Source organism: Armigeres subalbatus, chromosome 3 (genome assembly GCF_024139115.2).
Source record: "Armigeres subalbatus isolate Guangzhou_Male chromosome 3, GZ_Asu_2, whole genome shotgun sequence".
NCBI lineage: Eukaryota > Metazoa > Arthropoda > Insecta > Diptera > Culicidae > Armigeres > Armigeres subalbatus.
The window spans coordinates 305,755,500-305,770,018 of record NC_085141.1 but is presented as its reverse complement, the minus strand read 5'-3'; the positions used below and the strand labels follow the sequence as shown (position 1 = coordinate 305,770,018).

The 14,519-nt window shown below is 44.1% G+C and overlaps 1 protein-coding gene and 1 non-coding gene across 6 annotated transcripts in view; both read right to left on the bottom strand.

Annotated features, from left to right (window-relative positions):
* The window catches only part of LOC134225108 (igLON family member 5-like), a 379,522-nt gene that overhangs the window by 39,063 nt on the left and 325,940 nt on the right, over positions 1-14,519 (bottom strand). The window lies entirely within an intron of this gene.
* On the bottom strand, positions 2,123-2,196 carry Trnaa-agc (transfer RNA alanine (anticodon AGC)). The gene has a single exon. It is a non-coding gene; the product is annotated as a tRNA-Ala (tRNA).

Below are 14,519 nucleotides of genomic sequence, written 5' to 3'. Positions count from 1 at the left end.
TCAGTACGAACAATATAAGAGATAATGCAGGATCACGATTGGAAGCTTGGAACATGGAACTGCAAGTCGCTAGGTTTCGCAGGTTGCAACAGGATGATCTACGATGAATTACATCCCCGCAACTTCGACGTCGTGGCACTGCAGGAGATTTGCTGGACAGGACAGAAAGTGTGGCAAAAGCGGGCATCGAGCGGCTACCTTCTGCCAAAGCTGTGGCACCACCAACGAGCTGGTGACCGGCTTCATAGTGCTGGGTAAGATGCGCGTTCGTGTGATTGGGTGGCAGCCAATCAACGCAAGGATGTGCAAGCTGAGGATTAAAGGCCGTTTCTTCAACTATAGCATCATCAACGTGCGCTGTCCACACGAAGGGAGACCCGACGACGAGAAAGAAGAGTTCTACACACAGCTGGAGCAGACATACGATGGATGCCCACTGCGGGACGTCAAAATCGTCATCGGTGACATGAACGCACAGGTAGGAAGGGAGGAAATGTATAGACCGGTCATCGGACCGGATAGTCTGCACACCGTATCGAATGACAACGGCCAACGATGCATAAACTTCGCAGCCTCCCGCGGAATGGTAGTCCGAAGCACCTCCTTACCCCGCAAAAATATCCACAAGGCCACATGGAGATCACCTAACCAAGAAACGGAAAACCAAATCGACCACGTTCTAATCGACGGTAAATTCTTCTCCGACATCACGAACGTCCGCACTTACCGCAGTGCGAATATTGAATCCGACCACTACCTCGTTGCAGTATGCCTGCGCTCAAAACTCTCGACGGCGTACAACACGCGTCGAAGTCGGACGCCGCGGCTTAACATTGGGCGGCTACAAGACGGTAGACTAGCCCAAGAATACGCGCAGCAGCTGGAAGTGGCACTCCCAACGGAAGAGCAGCTAGGCGTAGCGTCTCTTGAAGATGGCTGGAGAGATATTCGATCCACCATTGGTAGCACCGCAACTGCTGCACTTGGACAGTGCCCCCGGATCAGAGAAACGACTGGTATGACGGCGAATGTGAGCAGTTAGTAGAAGAGGAGAATGCAGCATGGGCAAGATTGCTGCAACACCGCACGAGGGCGAACGAGGCACGATATAAACGGGCGCGGAACAGACAAAACTCGATTTTCCGGAGGAAATAGCGCCGGCGGAAGATCAAGACCGTGAAGAGACGGAGCAACTGTACCGCGCTAATAACACACGAAAGTTCTATGAGAAGTTGAACCGTTCACGTAAGGGCCACGTGCCACAGCCTGATATGTGTATGGACATAAACGGGAACCTTCTTACGAACGAGCGTGAGGTGATCCAAAGGTGGCGGCAGCACTACGAAGAACACCTGAATGGCGATGTGGCAGACGCAGATGGACAATGTGAGCCACCTTCCGCGAGTTTGCATCGGTGGTGACGAAATCGAGGTGGTAGAAGAATTTGTGTACTTGGGCTCACTGGTGACTGCCGAAAATGATACCAGTAGAGAAATTCGGAGACGCATAGTGGCTGGAAATCGTACGTACTTTGGACTCCGCAAGACGCTCCGATCGAATAGAGTTTGCCGCCGTATCAAACTGACTATCTACAAAACGCTTATTAGACCGGTAGTTCTCTACGAACATGAGACCTGGACGATGCTCGTGGAGGACCAACACGCACTGGGAGTTTTCGAAAGGAAAGTGTTGCTGTACTATGGTGTGTTGATGGTACTATGGTGGGGTGCAGATGGCGGACGGTACGTGGAGGAGGCGAATGAACCACGAGTTGCATGAGCTGCTGGGAGAACCATCCATCATTCACACCGCCGGTGGGCCGGGCACGTAGCCAGAATGTCGGACAGTAATCCGGTGAAAATGGTTCTCGACAACGATCCGACGGGAACAAGAAGGCGAGGTTCACAGCGGGCAAGGTGGACCGATCAGGTGGAGGACGATTTGCGGACCCTCCGCAGACTGCGTGGTTGGCGAAGTGCAGCCATGGACCGGGCTGAATGGAGAAGTCTTTTATGTGCAGCACAGGCCACTCCGGCCTTAATCTGATAATAAATAAATAAATTTATTTTCGCTTTAATTAAATACTAATGGGACATGGGCGCATGTAACAAAGTAACCACTTTTCCTTCGATGGGACTCGAACCCACGACCCTCAGTACGCTAGACTGGTGCTTTAACCAACTAAGCTACGAAGGACCTCTGGTGGCTACACACATTCTTCATCTACAATTGTACTGATCAAATAAGGTTGTGTGTGCTATTTGCCAGTCGGTCGTCAAGCTCAGACCGTAGCCTCATTCAGTAGCCGCTAAGTTGTGAAAAGGCCGACGGAGGCCTTTCGTAGCTTAGTTGATTAAAGCACTAGTCTAGCGTACTAAGGGTCGTGGGTTCGAGTCTCATCGAAGGGAAAGTGGCTACCTCCAATACATTTTTCAATTCAAAATCTTCCACAAAATGTACATATTCACATCTGAGTTTTCACAAAATTGAATCTGGCGCTTGGTGCGATTTGGCAGAACCCGAAAGGACCGCGCTACCACTGATATGGCAGCTATAATTGTCACGGATACAACTAAGGTAAAGCCACTACAATTGTATGGAGTCCCATTTAAAACAATTTCCAAATGAAATAAACCATTTCAGAAAACGTGTATACAAATAACAGTCATTAATTGAATATTTAGTTCATTTTAGGCTGGGAGGCAAAATATATCCTCAACATAATCGCTGGAAATCGAGATGTTGATTCTCGAATTTGACCATTTTCTATGGAAATCAGCGCTGGGGTGTATTCCTAATACACTTGGACTCAACAGATTTTATTCGAAGGATTTTTTTTTTCTTAGTTTGTCACCATGATTATTCTGATAGCGATGCGATGTCTGTACCATCACTAATTGAATAAAATCTTGACATTCCTTCATAGAAATTAATTTGGAGTTCTGCACCCCAACGCCTGGATTGAGCGACTCCGTCCTTTTGGCGGGTAGTGTAAGTGGCATTCTATACAGAGCCTGGCTCTAATTTGCTATGGCATTCCAAAACGCAATGTGACCAACTAAACAACTACCGTTATGAGCAATCAAACTGGTTCACCTTGACGTACATTTGTTACCTATGCGGACTATTATATAAAAGCGCATATAGAAACAATCCTCCCAAGAAAAGGGGAACACCAAGCATATGCAAGTGCAATTTGCCACACAAAGAACAAGGATTAAATATTTCCTTCAATTAATTTGAATAATTGCCGGCTTTATCGCAGTGTTGTCCTCCACATCATAGCTGCTAGTGTACCGATCGAGAGAACAATTTTCTTGGACAGTTGTATGGCTAAACAAATTGATCCGATTATTCTTCCCGCATTTCCTATAAACTGATAAATCTAAATCCACTTTTCATTTAATCCATATTGACACGATTGTCATACGCCCTATATAAGGGTTTAACCTCGAAACTAGGTCAGTAGCAGCCAGCCGCAGACTGTCTGGAGTACCATCAATCATCCAGCCGATGACAGCATTGCCAATTGTTTGCTTATGGTGGCCGCACCGCGCCGGCAGACCACGCGGCTGCTACTCGTTCTAATGGACGCTCCAGTGAAGGGGAAAAATGCATTTTCATCCATTCTGGGCAGCGCTCTCATTGCATTGTTTTACCCTGGCACTATTTGCATCTACATCTAACGACCGTTCTACGCATGGTTGACACATGTTATTTCTCTTCTGTGCTCGTTGCACTATGCTGACGTATTAAACACCCAAGAACCTTAGTCTCGGAGTGTGATGGAGAAATGATGTGATTGGTCAACTAGGACGACAGCCGGAGCAGTGCGGCAGACGTCGTTTAGAAATAACATGAGACAATTATGTGTAGAAAGGCAGCTAAATGCCTCCGCGATTTTATTATTATTCCATGTAAATGTGACTCATTGTGATGAGTATGCAAACATTCGAGTGCGATTGCTGACCAATAGTTAATCCAAACGATCGTACGATGATGGTCTCGTTGTACACCTGCCGAGGACCACTTGTCTTCCTTCACGCGCGCGGGTTTTCAATTTGCACTGGAGTCACGAATCAATAATAAATATGAACATTGATGAATATGTCCAACAATGGTTTCGCTTGGGATGAGTAAAGAATTCCATCATTTACGGTCAATCGTGCGACAATGTGAAAAGATGAGCAATCAGGAGTGATTCACCGTTAATCATAAGTAAATGCCTATCTACCTATCTAAGAGTCTATCAATTTCTCATGTTTAGTACGAATAGGCTATTTTGCATATCATGCAATATCGTTATCTTCTAACATTTTTTTTCTTGAGTAAGGGTAAGCGGAAATCTGCTAACGGATACCTGAGGAGGTTAACTCAGGTAGTGTGGGGATGGGTATATCATGATACTCTTACCCGACCCATTGAAACCAAAACTCTTTCACTAGTCCGTATCCTCCCGACTCGCAATAAGCAATACATCAGGGGGGACTGTCAAGAACGCTTACGCTTATTCTAACGCACAAGTCATTATAACACACAACATCGTCTTCAAGAGTGGTAACCTCACCACTCGTCGATCGCAAGTTATGATAATAGCTTAGCGATCTCTATCAGTAACTCACGTAGGAGACGAGCACCCCGACAACAACCACTGCGCATTAATCGCAATGTCCTCTATATTTACATACGGAAGTCCCCGCAGCCCACCCGCCACGTGTTTGTTGTCTGTATCAAAGTAATCAATAGGGAAGACTGGGTAGACTTGATCCCCTTTTCTGATTTCCGATGTATCACAGCCAAAAATAAATAAACATACGCGATTTCCACACAGACTCTCTAAGAAATATAGTATTTAACTTTACTGATGTCCGGAGACGAGCCAGCCTCGGGCTGAAAGTCTCTTTAATAAAGACACAAAAAAAAAAACTTTACTGATGTATGACAGTCTTTAAATTAATGTTGTTATTGATACACAATCGATTTTTTAGAGTGCTGTCAAAAATCGAAACTAGAAAGGTGCGCTCAGATTTTTTGAATATTTTTCCTCCAAAATACACGGAATTTTCGAATTGCTGTGCGTATACGTGAACGATTTTTATTATTGAATTCGACAGCACATGCAGTTTTATAATTTGGGGAGACTTGATCCCCTTTTTATGATATCTACGCATTAAATAATTTTTCCTGACAACCCTTCATCAAATCTGTCAAATCTACAACAAATTAGAAGCCTGAGAATAGATTTATATTTTTTTGATTTTTTTCGCCAAATTTTTGTATGGGTGACTAATGAGGGATCAACCAACAAACAATTCCAGCTGAACAAGCCAGTTTTTTAGCTGAAGAAGGCTATTTTGGGCTGAATAAGCGCTTCACTTGACTCCGATGTTTGTTGGGAAAAGTCCCCATGTTTAGGCAATAACTTCAAATCAAAATATCCTAAGACTTTGATGGAGTGTTAACATTTTCATCAGTACAGATCATTAAGCATATTTATGGCTTTGTTCTGTGAAAAAAACGAAAGCATTTGGACATTGTTATGAAAAGTTGTTCAAATTTTGTTTGGCCAATAAAAAAATCTTTAGGAAGGTCAAAACATACAAACCACCCTGCAGAATAAATAAGGTTGTCAATTCAAAAAATAACTCACCACATAAAGGTAATTTGTCTAGAGGATCTATACTAAAAAATACGCTAGAACAAAACTACTTTAGGCCTCGATAAAACAGGGGATGATCAAGTCTCCCCGGGGATCAAGTCTACCCACCTTCCCCTACTGCAGCTGCTGGGTTTGTTCGAGACGCAACAATCGCTGCAGTTTCGACATAATCTGTTGAGATTGCATGTTCACCGCATTCCACATAACTTCTTTCCGGCATATCCGCTCAACGAGGTCGTCGGGGGTTGTATCCATGCCGCTGACAAACAGCATGACATTGCGTTCATTGAATCGCGGACATGCAAACATCACATGCTCTGTCGATTCTACCTCATCTACGCATTTCGGGCACTCCGCAGATTCTGCGAACCCAAACTTATGCAGGAACTTTTTGAAGCAGCCATGTTCAGAAGTTGACCTGACCATGATTCCTATTAACCCAATTTGACACATCCGGAATTAGCCTGTGGATCCAGCGACCTTTAACTGCAGTGTCTCATGCTCTTTGCCATTTGAGCAGTGAAACTGCTCTCTTGACACGTCGCACTTGCATCGAGTCCCTTCCTTTATGAGTATGTCGATCGGCATCATACCAGCTGTAACGCACACCGCCTCATTTCTAGATGAACATTTGAAAAGGGCGTAACGGAGGCCTGCTGTTGGTCCTAGTTATCACTATGCTAAATGCATCTCCCCATGGAGTGTTATTCGCCATCCTACACAGCTGTTCGAAGCAGGCTCTCTTACTACATTTTATCTCGTAGTTCAGAGCTCTGTTCGCTATCTGGAACACCCGGAGTCTATTTACCCTTTCAGCGTCGGCTCTAGCTGCTCACGGATTGAAGTCACATGCTACAACTAACGGTTTTATACTGGTTAGTTTCGCCGCAAGAATATCGACTACCCTAGTATACTGCTTTATGCACTCCATCGTGGAGGACAGTAGAAGCTACAAAAGCTAACTTCGTTTACCTTTGCTCTGCCGTAATCAGGAAAAGTGATGTAACCGCCATTTTACAACATGCATGTTTTTCATTTTTCTGTTAAAGAGCTCGATGAGTCGTACTCGTTAACACCATTTTTTTTTTTTTTTTGAAAAATGGAGTATACGTCACTTTTTCAGATTACAGCAGTGCTATGACAAAAACCTCATCGTCAGAAGATGATATTATCTCATAGGGTACCACCCGCAAGTCCAAATTGACACTATTCCGGGCTTGTCCGCAATCCAGCTTTATACTCGATATAATCGACTGTTGCAGCAGCAGTTGAGCTGCCTCGTAGTAGTTTAAGTTTAACTGTGCTACCTGAATGTCTGGACCCTTCTAGAGGCCGAACAGGCCTGAACACCGGTGAGGTGTCTGTGCCCTAGATCAGAAACCTTGGTGCGGACTGACAGGTGCGAGTTTGGTGGGCTTTAGCTCCACACCTACGGCATGCATAACTTAGTGCGATCAGGTCCTTTACTGTCATAGGATTCATGACCGTGGCCAAGCCACCTGTAGCATGCCTAAAGCGGTTGAATTATGTTCGGCAAACATTACCGAATAACTTCACTTTCAGTTCAGCCTTATCCAGTACCTTCTTGGCTTTACCCAGAGGTACTTGGAATGAGGCAACCTGCATTCTCACGTAGCTTTTGCGTAACCGATTCAAGTATTTCTGGATCATGACATTGCACTGATCTCTCAGTGCGTCGATCAGGTCTCCGGCCTCAGTTAGGCCTCATAGGGCTCTTACTTGAATCCCTGTTGGAATATCGGGTAGTGTGCGACGTTTCGCTGTAGATCGAAGATGGTAAGGAAGCATGCGCCAGTTGGTTGTAGTTGCTCTTGGGTAGATTAAGAAATATTGGTTGTATTGTATATACCTATTATTGAATAAAGAGAACTGCAACTACTGGCAGAAATATCAGTCAGTAGCCTGCCGTGATGCAGAGAGCGAACTCTAGTATTTTGTTATTCTTTGTGAGGGGGTTCCCTTCTCCGGCCAACAATCCCATCTCCCAGAACTTCCTCGGTCAACTTTGTAAACTCATAACTCTTCTGCGCAGCATCCCGCTTCAAGACAAGAACCTTGCCTCCGCGTTCGTCGGATGCATCGGATCGTTGGATGGCCCCTCCTGCGCCAGAGAGTTTTTGTTGCTTCTCATAGTCTTCAAGACGTCAATTTATCGTCAAACAATCGTGACAATAATCGCCTCATCTCTGTCTTTGCGGTTGCCGCTGCCATTAGAAGGCGCACCTTTTCTCTCATGGGCTCGACCTTTCTTAGCCGTGGCATACTTCGCTCCGCTTGCCGCATTCCTTGTGGCTTGCTGACGACTCTTCTTTGCCTTTTGACGTTGGACAACATCTTACCCGAAGGTACTGGGTGTCAAATCAGATTCTAAAATTGGGCATCGTCACGAAATCATGTGAGACGTCAATAGTTCCTTCATCTTTCGATGGATTTTGGAAATGTATATATCAATCGACTCGGAAACTCTCCAGAAATTTGTCAATTTTATTTAAACTTTCAATTATTTACGATAAACTATTGAACATTTCAATTCTTGTCACAACCGCATTTCCAACACAGACATCAAATCCATGTAAGTTACAGGCCTTTTGAGCCCACCGCTCCATTTTCTATTGGCATAAAAAGACCCGTGTTTCGCGCTTTAGCGTCATTTGTGTTCGAGAAACCACTCTGAGCGAGCACGGAGAGTGGGAACGAAGAGTGAAAAGAACTGTGGCGTCCGTAGCGGTAATCCAGTAGAATTTTCGGGATTGATAGCGCACGTCAGAGGGAGACGTCAGCAGCATCCAAGTAGAGATGTCGTAAAATCCCGATTAATCGATTAGTAACTAATCGATTACTCTCGATTCCTGTCGATTATTGAATCGATTGATCGTTGGATAATAATCGATTCAAAATTAATCGATTATTACAACGATGAATCGATTAATGGAAGTAATCAATTAATTTGCGACATCCTTATGATGTCGTAAAATCCTGATTAATCGATTAGTAACAAATCGATTACTCTCGATCGCTCTCGATTATTGAATCGATTAATCGTTAGGTAATGATCGATTCAAAATTAATCGATTATTACAACGATGAATCGATTAATCGAAGTAATCGATTAATTTACGACAACTCTACATCCAAGTGAAATTCTTTTCTCAAGATTCTGATTTTGGTTTTGCTGCTGATGGCAGCAGAATCATGAGCACGCGTGTCGGAGAAAGGCGCTGCAAGATTTTATTCATATTGATGGCATCAATAGCAGTCAACCAACTAAAATCAGATTCTGGAGAGGAAATTCCACATGAATGCTACTGATGCCATTTATGGAAATCTAATATACTTACTTGATACTTGATGGGCTACAGCTCTTCGATGAACCTACGCCGAATGGAGTATCCTTCTCCACTGGACTCGATCCTGGGCCAATCGCTTCCAGTCGCCCTGAACATTGAGCGCCCTCAGGTCCTCTTCAACTGCAAAAAGCCATCGTGTACGCGGCCTTCCACGAAGCCTGCGGCCTCTTCCGGGTTCTCTACTAAATATTATCTTCGCTTGACGTTCTTCCGGCATACGAACAACGTGACCAGCCCACCGTAGTCTGCCGTGTTGTATAAGCTTAATAATATCCAGCCCTTTATACACCTGGTACAATTCGTGATTCATGCGACGCCGCCAGATACCGTTCTCCTATTTACCGCTGAGTATTGTCCGCAGCACCTTACGCTCAAACACTCCGAGAGCTCTCCGATCAGCCTCCTTTAACGTCCATGTCTCATGGCCGTATAAAGCCACCGGAAGAATCAGAGTAGTATACAGCGCGAGTTTTGTTTTCGTTTGCAGACTACGGGACTTAAGCTGGTTACGAAGTCCGTAATAAGCCCTATTTGCAGCTGCAATACGCCTTTTCACCTCGCGGGTAACATCATTATCGCACGTCACTAATGTACCAAGATACACAAATTCTTCTACCACTTCAAATTTTTCACCATCCAGCACTTATTCGCTACCACCACCACTAATGAACCCACGTTGATTGCCAGCGACCATGTACTTCGTTTTGCTGGTATTGATCGTGAGTCCAATCCTCGCTGTCTCCCTCTTAAAAGGCGCAAAAGCCTCTTCCACGGCACGGCGATCAATTCCGATAATATCGATATCGTCCGCAAATCCCAGGAGCATATGCGATTTTGTGATAATGGTACCGCTTCTTTGCACACCAGCTCTCCTAATCGCTCCCTCGAGCGCTATATTGAACAGTAGATTCGAGAGTGCATCACCCTGCTTTAATCCATCTAAGGTAACAAATGACGTCGATATTTCATCCGCAACCCTTACACTTGATTTCGATCCATCCAACGTTATACGAATCAGCCGTATCAGTTTCGCCGGAAAACCATGTTCAAGCATAATTTGCCATAATTCATTCCGTTTCACTGAATCGTACGCCGCCTTGAAATCAATAAACAGATGATGTGTCTGCAAGTTGTACTCCCGGAATTTATCAAGGATTTGTCTCAGGGTAAACATTTGATCCGTCGTTGCTCGGCCCTCACGAAAACCTGCTTGGTATTCGCCGACGAAGGACTCTTCAAGCGGTCTCAATCTGTTGAACAGAATACGGGACATAATTTTGTACGCCGAATTAAGGAGGGTTATTCCTCGGTAATTGGCGCACTCCAGTCTGTGCCCTTTCTTAAAGAGAGGGCAAATGAGGCCGTCCAACCAGCTAGCAGGCATTTCTTCGTCTTCCCATATTTTCGACATAATATGGTGCAGAACTTCATAAAGCTGCTCACTGCCATGTTTGAGAAGTTCAGCCGGGAGCTGGTCCTTCCCCGCAGCTTTATTGTTTTTCAGCCTTTTTAACCTCATCTAGTGTAGGTGACTCCACAGCTTGTCCATCGTCGCTAATATTTATTCTGTTCACCGATGCACCGTCACTTCCTCCATTCAACAAAGTCTCGAAGTGTTGCTTCCACCTGGCAGCCACTTCAGTTTTATCTGTCAGCAAATTCCCTTGTTGGTCATTGCACATGACGGGAGATGGCGCTGTCTTTCTCCGCACGCCATTGACAGACTCATAAAACCTCCGCATATCGTTCTGCTCCATTTTTTCCTGCGCCTCACTAATCACTTGTTCTTCGTACTCTTTTTTCTTCCTGCGGTGGGTTCGTTTTTCGGCTGCTCTTGCTTCCTTGTACCGATCTCTATCTAATATAATGCATAGAAAAGATATATTATTTCGTATTCTATAGAGGAGTACACTTTGCGAATGTGAAGGACTCCGAGGCATTTTTTTTATTCCGGAGCGAGTGGAAATCCGAGGTATGTTGATGTGATATTACGGCTGTGTATTATATAGAGTACATTTCGTGAATGCGAAGCAGACTTTCGAGGCATTTTCGTGTTTATTCCGGAGCGAGTAGAACTCCGAGGCATGTTGGAGTAGGGCTTCGTCTGTGTATTCAAAATAAGAGTACACTCTGAAAATGCAAAGCAGGACTCCAAGGCATTTTGTGTTCATTCCGGAGCGAGTAAACATCAGAGACATTTTGACGTAGGACTGCATGTATTCTATAGAGGAGTACACTTTGCGAATGCAGACTCCAAGGCATTTTTTTAGTGAATGTGAGTAGAACTCCAGACATGTTGACGTCGAACTACGTCTGTGACCACTTTGCATGTAGTATTCAGAGTAAGCGGCTAATGAGTTTTTAAATTCGACAACAAACTGCCAGTGCAATCTTCGTCGTTGCTACTCAACCCGATGGCGCTACCAACACCATCTCACGCTGCGGTGGCGGCAATGTGCTAACATTGCCATACCCCGCCGCGCAACCTCTCTCAGCCCCTCACAAGCTACCGATTCATAGGCACACGCTTAAATGAAGCAAAGTTCGTCAGACAATTCAATATGTTGCTCTCCATACTCTTAAATACTCAATCATGCACAGATTCTTTCACGATAGAGATCAGTATTAGTGCATATGCAACATTGAGAGTTCGAATCAAGTCTAATGTAAAACTTGCCACATTGTACGGTAAATTGGGGCACGCGAAATATGTGATTTCACGATTGGTATATTTGACTGCTTATGTTTAAGGCCCAAATTACCGTAATCCAGTCATTGACAAGAAAACAGCCACGTGCTTGTACCACCCCCAGGAAAAAATCCGCCCACTGAGGAGAAAATGCATTCCCCAGCTGAATCGGGGAAGCACTGTTGTTTTAAAACTACATCAACATATAGTGGTGACTTCAATACATCCGTAGGATGCTTCATTTGGATGAATTTCGTAATATTATTTGAAAAAACTGCCTTTTGCAGAAAATATTGCAAAGTTGAAAAAATATTTTTCTCGGAGGGGAAACCGTCGATTTACTCTCACGCTCTCTTATACTTTGCAGATACTCGAAAATCATCGTTCAGTGTTGCGTGTTGATTTGTTCTATATGTTATGCTTGTTTTCTCGAATATGTACGTAAACATCAAGCAATAATCTATGAAAATGATGCTTTTCATGCTATATATTGACACTAAATATTAGATGTGAGCTAGAACTGTACAAACGCAAGCATTCATAAGCAACGCAGGTTATTTATTTTTTCATAATTCAAGTGTTGATAATGTAATGTAATGCTAAAACAATAATGTAATGCTAAAACGGCATCACTTTTCATGTACACAGAGAGAAGACCGATCATATGGTCATGTAAACAATCCATTGAATCTGGACGAACATTTGAGAAGGTAGTCAACTGCATCATAATTTTACATGCATGTAGGAAATTGTGTAATTAGGAGAAGGATGCACAACCAATCAATCTAATATGCATGTTTGAGGTTGTTTAGGCGTATCACTATAATCTGTGCGCTGTACAGGTATTGAAAAGGACGTTAATATTTTGTGGAAATATATAGTGTTTGATACCTTTTGAAATGTTTGTGTACTTTGTATAAAATCAGATCTGAGCGAATGAGTAGGCTCTCCGCAAAAAAAAGAAGCGAACAGCAAGAAAAAGAAGTCGATTTGATGTATGACATTTGAACCTTAATGTACTATCCACAATAGCAGAATCAAATCATAGTCTAGAATCACTTATATAAACTAAAACTCATTAGCCGCTTACTCTGAATACTACACATACGATTATGAAGTTTTGTACTCGGGTTTCCTGTTACTTGATTGCACCATCACAGGAAAAAAAATGTGACTTGTCAAAACGTTGAACGATGCTAAATTAAACACAAAGACACATTCAACTTATCTGCAACTTAATTTGAACAAACAATTAAATTTTGAAAGACGCGTTGAAGTAACATGGTAAAAAAATGCAACTTAATGATTTTATTTCGTGTTTGCAACATGAAGTGCAGTATTCTTTGTTTGTTTGTTTCCAAATGTCAAACACATACTGCATTGCTTTTTCGTGCTTTGATGTGTTTCCAATGCCTGAATGCCTGAATGAAACTGAATAGAAACAAGGTGCTTTTAAGAAGATGTTGCGTGTGCTACTTGGGCAGGGGTATTCTCGAGTCCCTTTGAAATGCGCAGAGGATTACGGCAAGGTGATGATTCTTCGTGTCTGCTGTTCAACATCGCTTTGGAAGGGGTAATACGAAGAGCAGGGATTAACACGAGCGGTACAATTTTCAATAAGTCCGTCCAGCTATTTGGCTTCACCGACGACATAGATATTATGGCACGTAACTTTGAGAAGATGGAGGAAGCCTACATCAGACTAAAGAGGGAAGCTAAGCGGATCGGACTAGTCATCAACACGTCGAAGACGAAGTACACGATAGGAAGAGGTTCAAGAGAAGACAATGTGAGCCACCCACTACGAGTTTGCATCGGTAGTGACGAAACCGATGTGGTAGAAGAATTTGTGTATTTGGGCTCACTGGTGACTGCCGAAAATGATACCAGCAGAGAAATTTGGAGACGCATAGTGGTTGGAAATCGTACATACTTTGGACTCCGCAAGATTTGGACTCCGCTCCGATCGAATAGAGTTCGCCGCCGTACCAAACTGACAATCTACAAAACTCTCATTAGACCGGTAGTCCTCTACGGACACGAGACCTGGACGGTGCTCGTGGAGGACCAACGCGCACTTGGAGTCTTCGAAAGGAAAATGCTGCGTACCATCTATGGTGGGGTGCAGATGGCGGACGGTACGTGGAGGAGGCGAAAGAACCACGAGTTGCATGAGCTGCTGGGAGAACCATCCATCGTTCACACCGCGAAAATCGGACGATTGCGGTGGGTCGGGCACGTAGCCAGAATATCGGACAATAATCCGGTGAAAATGGTTCTCGACAACGATCCGACGGGCACAAGAAGGCGAGGTGCGCAGTGGGCAAGGTGGATCGATCAGGTGGAAGATGACTTGCGGACCCTCCGTAGGCTGCGTGGTTGGCGACGTGTAGCTATGAACCGAGCCGAATGGAGAAGACTCTTATATACCGCACAGGCCACTTCGGGCTTAGTCTGAATAAATAATAATAATAATAATATATATATATAACATCCCTACACATTACCGATGGAGAAAAGGTGTTACGGTCCAGGACTTTCAGCATCAGGAGGGGCATATTCCAAGGCGATACCTTTAGTCCTCTATGGTTTTGCCTTGCCATGAACCCTCTTAGCAGAGCACTCAACCAACACAACTATGTCTATCATTTGAAGAGTGGGGAAAGGAGTACAAACATTATCCACACCTTCTTTATGGACGACTTGAAGCTGTTTGCGGAATCTGTGGAGAAGCCTCACCAATTTCTGCGGCTTGTAACGGTATTCAGCAACGACATCCGGATGGAGTTTGGTATCGATAAAT